Source organism: Trachinotus anak, unplaced genomic scaffold (genome assembly GCF_046630095.1).
Source record: "Trachinotus anak isolate AG129_WGS33_773 ecotype Australia unplaced genomic scaffold, CSIRO_AGI_Tana_v1 ptg000016l, whole genome shotgun sequence".
In the NCBI taxonomy this organism is placed as follows: Eukaryota; Metazoa; Chordata; class Actinopteri; order Carangiformes; family Carangidae; genus Trachinotus; species Trachinotus anak.
This window is the reverse complement of record NW_027273867.1, coordinates 23,223,221-23,236,606: the sequence shown is the minus strand read 5'-3', so window position 1 is coordinate 23,236,606 and position 13,386 is coordinate 23,223,221. Positions and strand designations below refer to the sequence as shown.

The 13,386-nt window shown below is 42.0% G+C and overlaps 1 protein-coding gene and 1 long non-coding RNA gene across 2 annotated transcripts in view; one reads left to right on the top strand and one right to left on the bottom strand.

Annotated features, from left to right (window-relative positions):
* grin2da (glutamate receptor, ionotropic, N-methyl D-aspartate 2D, a) overlaps nucleotides 1-13,386 on the top strand; it is a 209,598-nt gene that overhangs the window by 55,042 nt on the left and 141,170 nt on the right. The window lies entirely within an intron of this gene.
* LOC139634506 (uncharacterized) lies at nucleotides 152-12,108 on the bottom strand. Its single transcript, XR_011693970.1, has 3 exons — nucleotides 10,409-12,108; nucleotides 4,860-4,943; nucleotides 152-3,947 (listed from the first exon to the last, which is right to left on the bottom strand). It is a non-coding gene; the product is annotated as an uncharacterized lncRNA (long non-coding RNA).

Below are 13,386 nucleotides of genomic sequence, written 5' to 3'. Positions count from 1 at the left end.
TCAGAAATGTTCCCCCAAACAAGTTCCCCTGTCACTGCATCCTGGGCTCAGTGCCACCAAGTACGATTGTGATTGTTTTTTTGTTTTTTTTTTTTATCCCTATAATCCTCTATCCATCGATGCATAGATTAACAATTATGTCTGAGGCCTGCAGACATCCATGAAAAGAGCTCCAGAAGATGTCAAGTACCATCAGAGATATCATATTGAAAGCCTAGCTCCTATATAGTGACACATCTGTCAAATGTCCATTATATATATTATTCGATCTGTGGATGTGAAGAAAGTCTGATTATGAAAAAGTGAATTAATGTGACCTGGATATGCATAAAGTACACATTTAGGAAGTAATCTGCAATTTATCTTGCAGGAAACAGCTGACTGAGCTAAATACCAAAATATCACACACACACACACACACACACACACACACACACACACACACACACACACACACATACACAGACACAGTGATATTTTCAACCTGCTGTTTCTTTTCAGCAGGCAGCAGTAAATACAGTGGATTTCATTTGTGTACGTTCTGTTTGGAAATTCAAATTTAGACTGCCTTATGTCGGAGTAAATGGAGTGTGTTAGTAGATGCAGATGTGGAGGCAGAGGCTGCAAAGTCATTGTTTGCAGTGATATTAAAAAGTCTGAAGAGGCAAACAGAAGAAGACTCCAACATGTTTGACAGAGAGCTCTGATATTATGTTTTTAATGCCAGATAAAAATCCTCTTTCTTTATTACAACCAATACTGAGTTACTGGTTGTGTGTGAATGTGTAGGTTTGCAGCACATGGACAGTAACAATAGACTTTTTGTGTTTGTGGCTTCATTTTCATGTCAACATGATTGATTTAGTTTCAACCTGAATCTGTTCTGAATGAGCTGGTGTGTTTTCACATTCCACTAATTCAGACCCATTGACGTAAAAGCACACATTAGTCTCTCAGCGTCCTCTCCGGAGAGAAATTGCCTGAACTTTCCAACCTTTCTGTGGTAAAAGCAAGTGGCTACGCCTCTAATGTACCGCTGAAATTGAAGGTCACCAGAGGCAGGGCCAGAGGGACTGGCAGAGGCATCCCCAGAATCTGAGTGGCCGCCCCTGGTGCCACCTCTACTAGAGTAAGAAGGTTGTGAGTATTTCAATCTCTATAGGAAGTGACAATTCTTATTGGAAATTCAATCAAACAACCACAGATGGATGCAAAAACACCACAGAATGATGTAAAACCACCACAAAATTATACAAAAAGACCACAAAATGATGTAAAACAACCACAAAATTATTCAAAATGACCACAAAATTATGTAAAACAAAGTCAAAAAGGCACAAAACAACCATCAGATCATGCAAAACAGCAACAAAATGATGCAAAATAACCATAAAAAGCTACAAACTGACCATAAGGAGACACAAAATGACCATAAAGAGACACAAAAACATTTTCACTGATTTCCCAAATGCACCCCCATTTTTGAGTCACATTCAGAAACCACCCCAGTTGCACCAAATCAGAACTGGGACCTGCCCAGTACAACCACAGTAGTTCACTGCTGGTCAGCAGCTGAGAAGGCACCGTCTGATTTTTGTGAGATGAAAGAAAATGATTTTTCACTGCTTTCACCTGGTCTGGGATTTGAACCTGCAGCCTTCCAGTCACAGACCTGATGGTAATCACCAAAACCTGCTGCAGCTTGAAATGTAATTAAAGCCTGTTCTGATAAAGTGTCAGGTCACCAGCTGGTTTTCACACTGATCGACTCAGGAGGGAACGGCTGATTATTGGCAACAGAATCTCAAGCTGCACATTCAAACCGAGATCATTAAGTATGAACTGTGATTATTCATCGCAGTGAATTAGCCAACATTAGTGTGTTGCACTAATATTAGCATCTTGACTGTTTTCAACCACAGCAGCTGTGAGTCAAGTGAAATGTAATATTTCTATGAGGCAGAATTCTGCAATTACCAATTATGCAAACTAAATTTACAATTTACATTTTCACAAATCAATTGTGCAGCACTGTGACAAATGGAATGTATAATGTTGGTATTCATCAGCCCAGAACATATTCATAAACTTGGACCGTGGGCTGCCAGAGCCTGGAGCCAGACAGCTGGCAAGATATTGGCAAGATATCTCAGCTGTCATTGGCAGAGCTGAGGAGGTTTCGAGCGTCATAACCAAAAGGGTAATTGTAATATGTGAAACTGTGGGAGCTGAGCAAGTATTTATATCCTAATGAGAATTGCTTTGGGTTTGGAGACAATCATGGGAGGGTATAATGAGGAAGTTAAGCCAATTGGGTTGGTCATGACGTCTGCAGGAGCAGAAGTAGGCTTTTTTAGGATTTCGTTTTTGTTTATGCTTCAGGAGTCCGATGCCAGGACTGACCTAAGACTGCTTTTGCTGTTGCATGGAAAAATCTGTGACAACATGCCTTCAGCCACTCTTCACTTTGATCCTTTCTTCCAACACTTCCCTGATAGCAAATATGCTTTGGCTGGAGTTTTGTAAATAGCTGCACTGCGGTGCTGCTAATATCACTACTATTTCCTGACTGTGAAGCCAACCCCTTGTTTTTTATCAGCACACTAACCCCATTTACACTTACTCACTTCATGCATCTTGGGTAGACTGGTTAGCTACCTAATCCCAAAACATGCTGTTGAAAACATGTCAATGCATCTGCCTTTCCGAGCTGCATATAAATCATTTCTGCTCTTATAGTGTAACTATGTCCATCTGAAGAAATATCCACTCACTGCCTGATTTTCTGGGTACATCCATGGTCTGTCTCTGCAGCATAATTATAATGGAACTTTAGTTTCACAGGGCAGTTAGCCGTTGTTATGTGTCTCATTAAAGGAGCTATTTGTAAGTTTTGCTATTGCTACATAGCCAACGTTAGCATTATCAGCTGTTTACCTACCAGCCTTACCAAGAGCTTCAGCCATCATTGCTTTTACAATAGCAGAGGTTATAATATGCTTTCTGAGCAGACTGGACACTATAGTGACTCTGATTCAGACAGTAACGAGATGGGCTAATTGAACCGGGGCTAGCTTAATAGCAAGCTAACTTTCTAACTCGATCCTTGATCATTCCATTCACTGAACAATATGTGTGGGTGAGAGAGCATTGATCGATATGGGAGAGGGAGTTTCCTGAGTTAGAGCTGTGAAGGCAATCAATCCTTTCTGACTTTAGTTCATTCATTTAGTTCATTCATGTGTTTGTTTCAGCTAATAGATAGCTGTTAAGTAATGCTGGCTAAACTGTTGCTGCTGTAACTAAACTGCTGAGGTGCACAAGTTCCTCTGATGTTCTTCAGGTGCATTACAATGTCCCTCTGGAGGAGGTCTGACCCCAGTTTGACCCCTGTGATTGGGCTCATATGGCTGAGTGTAAATGGACCTGGTTTTTTGTCTGGATGCGAGACACTTAAAATGATGTGAATGTAAATGGTGCTATTGATCCATTAAACAGACACATGCAGATTTATATGATGACTCACACAATTTATGTTTCAGTATTTTGTCAACAATCAATCAGTGAATGGTTGAGTAACAAAGCAGTGATCAGAGCAGAATCAAACCTGCAGGAAATCCACATAAGAGCTGAATATTTTGATTTTCAGTAATAGTAGCACTTTTGTTTAGGTGTATTTGGAGTTTTCATGACAGTCATCTTCTCTGGTGTCTCAGTTTGTTGATGTTCAGAAAGACCCAGAACGCCTTCACGTAGACAGGTCCTGGTGTCACTCCCCCCACCGGCTGCTGTGTGCACACACTGTAGGAGCAGAGATTTTCCTCAGCGTATCCTTAAGTGACAGTGCCACCTTATCACAGCGCAGAGGTTTACATGCCTCTTTGACCCTGAGAGCTGTGTGGCCTTAAGCATTAGCTGCTGATAGAGTTTCCCAGGACACACTGTTCCTAGGAAAGAGGCAGACAAAGAGCAATTGAAAGACCTTCATGGAAAGCCAGTCTTTTCAAATTGAAGGAGGAAACTGAAAGAAGCTGGTGAAGGGGGGGCAACTGATGTGATGCCAGTCAGGCAGAGCATTGGCACAGCTTTGATGTGAACCCTTTTAAAATGAGGTGCAGCTGCAGTGTTTAAGGAGAGACAATTAAAGCTGATGTTAGTTTTTCTGTGACAACGGATAAAGATACACCCCGAGGATGTAAACATGTCACACATTATCATACGTTTATAAGTGTTGTCGGTTTCCAACCATGACAGTGCCTCTGTGCATGAAGTCCATGCAGAAATTGTTTTGGTGTTAAACAACTTGACTGGCTTGCACAGAGCCCTGCGACTGACTCCTTACACACTGTCAGGGTTTACCCGCACAGACACACAACTGCAGGGAGCAACATCATCACATGTGGTTACAGAGCACACACATACACAGAAGGAGACAATATCTACACAGATTCAAAGAGTGAGCTGCTTGCCGCTGCGCACACTGGTAAAAAAGATCCATCACGTCTCATCCTCTGGTTACCGCTCCTCTAAGTATCAGAGCTTAAGTGTGAGACGCTTCAGTCGGTGATTGTGTGTTTTTAAAACTTATTTTCCTGGTTACTGGTTTAACAGTGCCATGCTGGGCAGGTGACAGCTCTGTTTACAGTGTGTGTGCTCTGAAAAATGTGACAGCACAGAAAATTAACGTGTTCACCCGGGTGTTGTGTTTACATCACCGCCAACTGGAGCTGAAGCTGATAAATACCCGTCACCACTGCACAGTCATTAAACAGTCATAAAAGTCACTAAAGAGGTATTAAGACTGAAAACAGGCCTGTGTGAAAAACATGCATGGGGCAGCGTCAGTGGGAGTGTGTTACCTCAGGTAGAAGAGTGGCTGAAATATGATCCAGGAAGTTCAGTTTGGTCCAGGACATGCATCATGATTGAAGACCTGTCAAATGCTAAAACATGCAGTGAATATTCAGAAGATGTCACATGACAAAGCCAAGTTCAACTCTTTTGCAGATGACTATGCATTGTTTTTTTTCTTTTGTTTTCTCTTTATTTTAATGGAGTCGTCTGCAACAGCATGTCTCCATTTAACTGATGTCAAATGCTGTGTTTTGATTTTTTCATGCAGGGCTGAAATTTGTCTGTGATGCTGTTGAGGCTGAACAGAAGCAAACCTCTGCCTGGTTCCAAAATCGGGTGGAAAGTCTATCCAGAAAACTGGAAGCTGCTCCAGCAGCATGTTAATGCCCATGTGTTTGGAATGAAATGTTCAGCACTCACATATGAGGGGAAAAATGAATGTATATGATGTAGTGCTGAGCCTACATGAAGGTTAAGACTTATTCATGCCTGCTGACGTTGCTTTCATGTTGTACAGGAGAGCTGCTCTCGGGCAAGCACAGTAGAAATACCTCTATTTAAATGCAGTTAAGGTGATTTAAGCCTGAATCAAATGGTATGTTGGAGAATGAATGGTAAATATTGCAAGGCTGCAGTCTTTGTGGTCAGAGGTTAGGCAATGAATGCAGTTAATTATGTCCCTAATGATTACAATATTACAAACGCGTGTGTATGCAGTTTGCAGGCCTGTGGGTCAGCTCCTCGTTTCAGCCGTAGTCTCACACAGGATTCACTGCAGGCACAGATCTCAAGGCTCACAGAGATACACAACCCACAGCATATAGTGCACAGGCTTCTCACACACACACGCACAGTGACACCAGCCTGGGAGCCAGGATGCTCCATCTCATAAACACACACTCACTCGCTCATAGTGTCTCATCACGCCGGCAAGTCAGGGGGAAACCTCACAGTAAACATGCGATGGATAGCAGTTGACAGCCAGCAGGAGACGAGTAACTGGTGGCTGTTTTTGTTTTTTTTGGGGGGTGGGGGGCTTCATGCTGCACTAGGAAGGTAGAATGTGGGAGTGAATCAGCATGTGTGGTACACTGGCAAATTGAAAATGAAGGTCATGGATTCACAGTTGATTTCCATTGCTTTAAAGAACACATTAAAAACGTTCTAGGAGCGATGAAGTGATAAAGTGCTTTTTTTTCCCTCACTTCCGTACCCACTCTCCATCAACCTGCCTCATCCGTTTCACTTTGAGCTTGTTGTTTCCTACGTTTCCAAGCAGTAGAAATCAGAAGTGGTGGTTTCCATTACAATCTTCCTTTAGTTCTCCCTTTGCTGTTCCATGCTTTGAGCTACAGCTGTAAACCAATACTCTGGATTCAGCTGAATTTAAGAAAAAAGAAAGATTTTTAAAAGTCATATTCAATTGTGAAAGAAAAGCAGCACCACCACATCCGTCTGTCTCTCGACTTCTCCCAGTTTTGGATTAGCTTGGATTAGCCCGCTCTCAGCTTCAAAACTGCTCCTCAGAAACCTGTGGGTGACGTCATGGAGGCTACGTCCATCTTTATATACAGTCTATGGCTGAAATGAGCAAATACTTCAACCGCAACCATGTGGTAATGATGGCAGAGAGTTCACAGCCCAGTTCGGCCACAGAGAGTGATTTGCAGTGTAAAAATACTCTGGGTTTTGGTCTGTAAACAGCAAGTGGTTCCAGTGGTGGAAGCTTTAATGCTGAACCAGCTGCAGTAAATGTAGAGTTTGCATTAGCACCAGTCAGAGTAGATTAGCACAGCAACGGCCTAATTTCATTAAAATGATTTTAAGGTAATTGTTTCCTTTACTTCTACTGACTTAAACAAAAACACCTAATCTGCTTTGGAGGAAGGCTTATTAGACGTTACAGTCTTGCTTCCTTTAAAATCACAGTTAATCAGGATGAAAACAGAATTTTTTGTTGTTTCCTGAGGCAGATTTTTTTTTTTTTTTGTTAGGAGCAGCTGGGACAACTTATCCCCCGAGAGATTATGTTCATTGCAAGAAAATTCCCATTATTTCTCATTGACAAAAATAAAATGAACAAACAGACTTTACCAGAGCAACTGAAGAATAGATAAATCTCAATTACTACAATCTCAAAAAGAATTCATTTACATGAAATGTTGCAGACATGTTTAATTCAGCGCTCTGTGTGATATCATGTCCCCTGTGGAGGAGTGGCGCCTCCTCACTCAGCTTTGAAGGCATCCACCAGAGAGGCTGGATGTCATCTGTCAGGACTCACTGAAGCCGTTTGGGTGGCTCTTGTTAGCCCAGTGTCCTATTAAAACCCTTTAAAGTTGGGATTTTCAGGGTTTTTGGCAGGTATATCTTTCATGCTTTCACTGGCCTAAGGGATGCTGCCATATTGATTAGCTGACCTACTTCCCTCTTCTTTTTTTTTTTTTGAGGGAACTGAATAACCCAGAAAACTTTCAAACTGCCACTGGCATGAAGGAGATGGACGTGGACCCAGACCAGAAACAAGAGTTATGAGATGTGATATTAAGAGATAGTACCTTACAGTTACAGTTAAAGTTGTGTATTTTTGTTTTTTTTTACTTTTATGACTACTGTAAAGCTGTGTCCCACCTCAGGGGCTGCATCCTCTGCAGGACACAGGCTTTGAAGGTGTGGCCCTTAGTCATAGACCACGAAGGCCGAATGGAAATGAGACGGTCTGGCCTTTGCAGGATTTTGGCTTTGCGTCACCAGCTGTGCCCAGCTTCACTTTTGCGTTGCTACTGTTGCCCAGCAACCTTGAAAAAATGTAACTTTTTTTCCACAAAAACTTGCATTTTTAAGACCCCATGGTTTTAACAGTTGGCTGTTGAACTGAGCTGAAACCCAATACATTTTAAAAGTATAATACTCAGGCTCTCTGTTGGTGTTGTTTTCTTCCATTACAAGTGCGCTATGAATCTTGGGATAGGTTGGGGCACGTATGCCCAGGGAAGAGGGCTGCATTTGAAGGAGCCTTTGAAATGTGACAGCCTAGCTGTGCCACTGTGACACAATTGGTCTTGAAATGCAGCCTGCAGATCTGGGACAAAGCTCTTGTCTCTGAAAACTTTGGTCGCATTCTTTCAGAGAAAGTTCAGATGTCATTTGGTCTCCACACCAATATTCACAGGAAGATTGGCTGGCAGTGCTGCTAGTCCCACCCCCTCCTGTGACAGATCCTATGTAATGATTATATCTCGCAGCTTACAAGCCTCATTTAGACCCTGAATAAGAAGAGTTAGATACTGAATATTATCTCACACTGGCTGCAGCAATTCATGTGACAGCTCCACTGTCCTGCTTCTCTGCAATGGTGGAGCTTCCTGGACCTTGACACACATCTTTGTATACTTGTATACTTTCTGCGTGATGTATCAGGTGTGTGTCAGGTGACATGTTTGGCTAAACTACCATCAAATTTGTCTGCTTGTTGTTAACAGTTAAAAAAATTAACAAGCTAGCTACATAAACAGCATATAATATATTTGTGCAAGATGATTTAATAACTAAGGTGATGTGTCAGAGCCCTAATCTGTTTACTTTGGCATATCCTTGTTAAAAATTTAGTGCTTTAGCAGTCTGTCTCTAATTTTGCCCTCTACCATCACTGCACAAGATGCTTCCTCTTCATCCTATCTCCACCTGTTTGTCATTATTTATCACAAGCAGTTGATTTGCATACTAATAAAATTAATAAAGCTCATAATAAGCTCGGTCTTTGTGACTCCAGAGAACATAAAAAGGCACAGAAGTTGTAAAGTGCAGCATTACCTGCTAGCAGTTACAGGAATTACATTTCCCCGTGGGTCCATGATGTAAGATAATATCATAAACCATCATGGCAACATGACAATGAGTTACCACAGTCATTGTGAAAACTATCCTACAGTGACACTAAACTGTTTGGTTTCCCATGATACCAACTTTTTAAAACATCTTTGGTTAGAAAGTGTCAGATTTGATTCTGCTGCTGCAGTTATCATGATTATTTTATCATACCTGTGTAAGTGAATATAGATTAATTATACATAAATATAATTATAAAATGCACAGCAAATTCTCCTATAGAGTTGTTGTGCTCTTCATGCATGTTCATGCATCAAGTGTTAAATTAAATGACCGTGCATGTGGAGTTGTTCTAAAACCAGAAAAATATAAATTTTAGGGTGAAAAACACCAGATGCAGAGTGAGAATTGATCAGAGGAGTCCATGATTTCCTGAAGTGTTAAATCCTGAGAGAGTGTGACTGATAGCAAAGTAAAAGTTTTGCTAATGCTACATAGCCAATGTTAGCATTAGCATCTGGTTATATACCAGTCTTATGAAGAGATTCAGCCACTGGTGCATTTACTGTACAAGAGGTGATGAAGCGCCCTCTGAGCAGCGCTGCTTCTTCAGGGCAGACTGGACGCTACAGTATCGGAAAGCAACACAATGGGTCAACTGGCCTCATGCTAGCTGGTTAGCATGCTAACTTCAGTAGAGGAAAAGAAGTGATGTTAATAGAACCAAAACAATAGAGTTGCTTTCCACTGCTGGAGACAGGAGTAAAGTTTGATGCTGAACTAGCAACGTCTCTTTTAGATTGATAATTAAGCAGCTGCTAATGCTGCTAACGTTAGCAATGGCAAAACTACCAAATAGCTCCTTTAAAATGTGTTCTTTGTCAGTCAGAGCCTTTCTTTGGGTAACTTCAAGCAGCTCCTATGGCCACTTACAATTACAGATTTAGAATGATTTTTGGACGCCAGATCTTTTCTCTGTGTAAACAACAATTACACAGATAATCATCCTCCTTGTCTTCAATAATTTACAAGGGCTCTCCAGTAACTAGGATCAACAGACAAAAAAAAATGGCCAGAGTGAAATATTTACTCTACTGCTTGAGATGTCTGCTGGTCGACTGCGGCTGCTGCTTGATTGGAGGTGGTGGTGACCCGGCAGACAAATGTATTTTTACAGAAGCAGAAGTGAAAACAACTAATAAAGGTCAGGCCCAGCAGTTGTGGAAGGCCGCATTAGGAAATCCATCAGCCATTGCAGTTCTGCCTAATTAACTTGCTTTTATAATGACGGTCGACTGTGCGCCGCTGGCAGTGATGATGGGTATCTCATTTAGGAGCAAGCTGGTGTAAAAGCATTTTCCATTACAATATGTGCAATGAGATCATCCATTGTGTAGTGTATGTGTGCGAACATGAATGGAGGAGTGCTGCACTGTGGGCCACACGGCTGTCTGATAAACACGAGGCAGCGAACAAGGTGAAATGACAGGAGAAGAAAGCAGGAGCGTGGATGTGCTGCCTTGGCTACACGAACGTCTCCAAAGCTGTTTCTACATTTGTTTGCTGCCTAATGTACAATGAGATGCAGTATTTCTGCAGAATAATCAAAAAGCAACATGTTTACAATGAGATACTTAAACACTGTGTGTGTAAATTGCTTCAATTTAGCAAATACTCAAGTGTTTTTGCAAGGGAATGACACACCCACACACACATTCTCTCTTACCGTCTCCTCCCCTCATGGCCGACAGCTGTATGAGCCTTTTAATATCTGCCTGAATAATGCGGCAGTGTTTCACAGACCGGGAGTCGTTCCTCCTTCGCCTCGTTCCAGGCCTCGCCGCCTGGTGCAGACTGAGATATCAGGAGCATTTCTTTTTCCCCGGTGCCTTAATATCTCTTTTCTGCCCCTTTCTCCTCCCTGCCCTCCCCACCTCCCCTTTCCTGTATCTCACTCCTGCTGCTGCACTCATTACTGTATATGGTGCACTTATACTGTAGTTTATTACTCCAGCGTGTCTCTTTCTAGCTCTTGGGCTAAAACCCTCTCGCTACAAAAAAATGTGATCATGTGCACACGCTCACCACTGCTCTGATTTCCTCTCTCAATCACTCTCTCTCTCTCTCTGAGGCTCAGGATACATTAGCCATTTTTTGTTGTTATATTTCCACCAAAGCTGCATGGCTACAGAACATTTCTTCTCATCTGTTGAAGTTAGCTCTCTTCATTCCCGAAATGAGCAGTTTTCATCATCCTAATCCCCCCCATCTGTTTCCTCACTCTGAAGACTCCTCACAGGCTGGAGAAGAATCAGGGATGGAGGGATTCGGAAATGGAATTAGAGGGAGAAAACAAGAGAAGAGAGGATTGGGAGAGGAGAAAAAGAAAGATGAGGAGAGAAAGAGAGAGAGGAAGGCAGAGCGAGCATTACGTCAGACTGCTTTCTGGCTCAAAGCTATGACATTAGTAAGTGATGTTTGGAAAAACGCAGCCAATCTGGGAGGAGGGAGACAGTTGTGGATTGTGTGTGTGTGTGTGTGTGTGTGTGTGTGTGTGTGTCTGTCTTTGGACTGTAACTGCACCTGTTACACAAACACTTAACATTTCAGGTAATCTCCTGTTATTACGATGTTACACTTTTGACACTAAATCCACCTGTGGTAACTTGGTTATCTTGTAATAATGAACTTCTTGTTTCTCTTGCAGCAAACTGCCTCAAGCTACAAAAGAAAATTGCTGTTATCAGACAAAAGAACTGATCAATGGTCTGAGTAACAATGACTTACTAAGACTCTTTAAGCTACGACTAAACTTTAAAACTAGGAAGAACTTGTTGAAAGCAATGGAACTTCAGAATTTCAAGATATTTTTTTTGCCCATACGAGTGCCATTTTTTTTAAAAGGAGCCATTTGTAAGTTTTAGCTAATGTTAGCATTAACAACTGTCTAGAAAAATGTTGCTTGCTCATCAAACTTCATTCCTTTACTCGAGTACCAACCGTGACGTCACCCATTGGTTTGTCAGCTGCTTTTTTGAAGCCTCAACTCTGCAGTTTGGCTGTCGCCATCTTGGTTGTTTGAAACCAGAGGAAACGATATGTGGACGAGAAAGTGGAGCTGAGGAGGAGTGAGGGGCGGATCTGACCTTCTCTGTACTCTCTGTACACGGCAGTCCTGCCCTAATGCATACCCTGCTTTATGGCCTATTTTCCAACTAAATGGCACCATAATTTAAAAAATGAACATGTTGCATTGAAGAAGACTTGAAACTAGTGATTGAGACCATAAACTCATCAGGAAAATGTTTACTGAGGTAATAAATCAAGTGAGAAGTAGAGACATTTTCCCATAGACTTCAATACAATCAGACTTCTGTTTAACAACCAGTGGAGTCGCCCCCTGATGGTCATTAGGTAAAATGCAGGTTTAAGGCTCTTCAGCATTGGCTTCACTTTTCAGACCCAGAGTCTTTTTATACAGTTTATGTAGAAGCTGTAGCTCTGCTCAGAGGGTGTATTATAACCTCTTGTATTATAGAGACAACAATGCAAAGCTCTTGTAAAGCCACAATCACCACCATCTGCTCCTGGCAAGAAACCACGTTCAGCAGCAGAGTAAAGTTACAAACGGCCTCTTTAAAGCCAATAAAATAACCTGTCGTCATCTGATGTCAACCAGATCTAAATATAATAGAAGAGTATTGCAGGTACTTGCAGGACAAATTTATTAGTGAGTAGATTGAATATGCTACTATGACACCACAGGACCAGGCACCATGAAACAAGTTGACATGATATTTTTATCTAATCCAAAGATTTAAAAACATAAAGTTACTTCAGTTACTTGAAGTTGCTTTTTTGCTGTGTGATGCTGATTTCTAGAAAATTCTTTGTTTTGCAGTATGGAGTGCAAATGTATGTATTATTTTATCTTTGTGTGTGTGTGTGTGTGTGTGTGTGTGTGTGTGTGTGTGTGAAAATGCTTAGTATTTAGTAAGGAAAATGTGTGCGTTTCGGCACCTTGGCATGCATTTGTGCAAACCTGAGGGGAGAAGTGGGGAGGTGGGGGAGGAGGGGTGGGTTAATTAAAGAGAGTGAATGGAATGAGGGAGTGTGTAACGGAGGGTAGTGAGGAAGGAGGGTGTGTGTAGGCTGTGTTTGAGAAGCGTGTGTGTGCATCTGGCGAGCTCACTGACTTGAGGAAGATACATTGACTAGCGTTGTTTACATCTCCGTACGCTCCTGTATGCTGAGTAAGGGCCTCAGTTGGCTCACTCCCTGGCCCATATTTCATTCACACACTGAGATGAATGCACACAAACACACACCATCCTGAAACATAAGCACATACCTAAATGCACAACATCGCTGTAAATGAACTGTTCAGTGACAAGAACGCAGACGGCAAAATTATCCAGGTGCATGATTGGCTCCAGAGCCTGACACTCAGCAAACTGCCACACTGACAAATGACTGACCTTTGAGATGAGAAATGGCTTTTGGTCATTTTCATCACATGGCCGGTGCTTTTATAATCATAAAAAGAAAAAGTGGTGTGAACAGTGTTTTCTTACAGCAGACAGCTGGACTGGCCGCAGCAGGAAAAGCACAGGTGGAGCTAATAACATTAACGACGGCTCAGTTCCACTCAGTCACGACAGAGAGGACGCATGCACCAGAGGACGGCTCTGGACCTGGAAAATC